This window comes from Phalangium opilio, unplaced genomic scaffold (assembly GCF_054372755.1).
Source record: "Phalangium opilio isolate 3A_F unplaced genomic scaffold, DU_Popi_V2 ptg000082l_1, whole genome shotgun sequence".
NCBI classification, from domain to species: Eukaryota; Metazoa; Arthropoda; class Arachnida; order Opiliones; family Phalangiidae; genus Phalangium; species Phalangium opilio.
Genome location: NW_028324189.1, coordinates 19895372 through 19897602, shown reverse-complemented (window position 1 = coordinate 19897602; position 2231 = coordinate 19895372). Strand labels below are relative to the sequence as shown.

At 37.3% G+C, this 2231-nt stretch overlaps 1 long non-coding RNA gene across 1 annotated transcript; it reads left to right on the top strand.

The window, feature by feature from the left end:
* The first annotated feature begins 493 nt into the window (after positions 1 to 493).
* Positions 494 to 1999, top strand: LOC149653655 (uncharacterized). The gene is made up of 3 exons (XR_016370906.1): positions 494 to 778; positions 815 to 1406; positions 1481 to 1999. It is a non-coding gene; the product is annotated as an uncharacterized LOC149653655 (long non-coding RNA).
* The last annotated feature ends 232 nt before the right edge of the window (positions 2000 to 2231 follow it).

Here is a 2231-nt window from a genome sequence, read left to right as displayed (position 1 = left end):
CACGGTTCAATCTATAATACAAACTTGAAATTGTTATAATTAACATCAAATACCATGTATTTACCATTTTATTTCGAAAACATTACAAAAATTTAATAAATGTTCAAGGCTACACAAAATTTTGATCTTAATATACAGGATTTGCACACATGGAGGAATCATACCATTTACACCAGGAGGACAGAAACCCGTCTCTTTTTGTCCTCCATGCAGCCCGGCCTTCTGGTGTAAGTTTCATTAATGCTCCACGTGTGTAAACTATCTATATACAGGATTTGCTGCTACTTAATGTCACCTCAAATGAAGTAACATCAGCCTGCTTGTGTAAAAGATAAGAGACAATGTTTGAAGGTACATTTGGATGTAAAATGTTATAAATAAACAATTGTATGACAACGGCAAAAATTTGCTCTCTTGTCATGAGAGTAGCGACAACGTTTCTTCATTAAACTGGTCAAAATAAAGCAATATGTTCTGAAATATCGTTCTGTATAAATTCATTATAATTATAATTTTAAATTAGATTTTTGGTAGAAAGTATGAATAAAACTGATTGAAGCCGACATATTACAAGAAGGTTCCTGTTTCTACTTTTTCGTTTGCCTAATTTACCATTTAGGCAAATCTTAGATTTAAGTGATAGTAGAGTGTAAGTTTGCCTAATATAGAAGTGTGTCGTCTTTATATGTGAAACTGGAGAAGCTACAACGTCAGTTAAATCGTTAGTTGAAAAGCCAAAATAAGTTGAACGCAATCAATAAGATACGTTTCATTCAAGGTTATACCATAGAGTGTGCGACACGTTTCATTCAAGGTTATACCATAGAGTGTGCGACACTATCGAAACAGGGTGAAGTCTTAATGGTGTCCTTTCGTTCGAGCATTTCTATGTCGAATGTCATTCATGTAATTGGTAATCGTCACGATATGTATCACTTATTATTGATACAAGTACTTGTATTGATATTCGATCGAGGTACTCGATACCAACAATTAGTACTTGTCCAGGACTAACAGAAATTAGAAATTGCAAGATTAAACCCGGGAATTATAACCGAAAATCTATTGTTTTAGGCTTCTTCAACCTACAGCAGCGTTTTTACGCTCGTTTTTCTCAGCTTATAACGTGACATGATACATTCTACCCGTGAACTGGAATGGTATATCAGAACAGTTACGTCTTCAATTTCTGTGCATTGGAATCTCTCTTTCATAAAGACAAATAGGCTCTCCAAAGCCTAACCAGTGTATTGCGCACAATATATCTTAGATAGCCTTGCATGGTTCAGCTACACACGCCCCATTCAATGATAAAACACCTCTGCTACAAGGTTTTTGACGACCAGAATTAACCCCTGTTACAATGCTATATTTTAGTAAAGATTGTGAAGTTATATTATTAAAATGTAAAATTATACTTCGTCTACCATAAAGTACACTATCGTTACACATTAAATACTTGAATAAACTTCCATTCCAGAGTCATGTTACCGATCGAGATACAGTACACTAACCCTAAACATGTGGGAATTGGGGAAAATAGTCTGCTATTTGAAGGTTCACGAAATAGATGGCGTAAAGAACCTAAACATAGAGGTTAAAGGTTATTGCACTGACCTTTGACGATAACCGACACAAAATGCTGACATTACACCGTACGTTCAGTGTCAATTGAAAACCTAACTGAACTGAACCACTATCTTTCCTTGCTTGCATGAACATCCAATCTCAGCCCAGAATCCAATTTCGCCTCGAAACCTAAGCCGCCAATCAAAAGCCAGAATCCAGTTCTCTATGGACCAATGAGCGACGAGAATCCAAGTGGGCGCGGAAGGCTAAGCCTGCAGAATACGGCGGCTGCTCTCGGTCATTTAGTATATAAGCTCCGTGTTTCGCGAAGAAAGTTATCAGTTGCTCAGCTATGCTCTTAAAAGTCCAACTAAAGATGTCTTGCTTTAACTCGTGCCGCTTTTGTTGGGTGAGTAAAGACCAAACTCAATTTTCCAACGGAAATGAGACCAAGGAAAAGAGACCAAGTTCGATTATTCCAACTGTCTCTTCTCAGGAATAGCCTGAAAAGAGACCAAGTTCGATTCATGTACTCGATTTACGTAGCTTTTCAGTACAATCTCTGCTTTGCTACATTTGGCTGCACGAAAAGTTGCGTAAATTTGTCTGAAGTCGCAATTTCCATCGCGGCTTCTCCTGACAGAGTGACCAGACCATCAGTA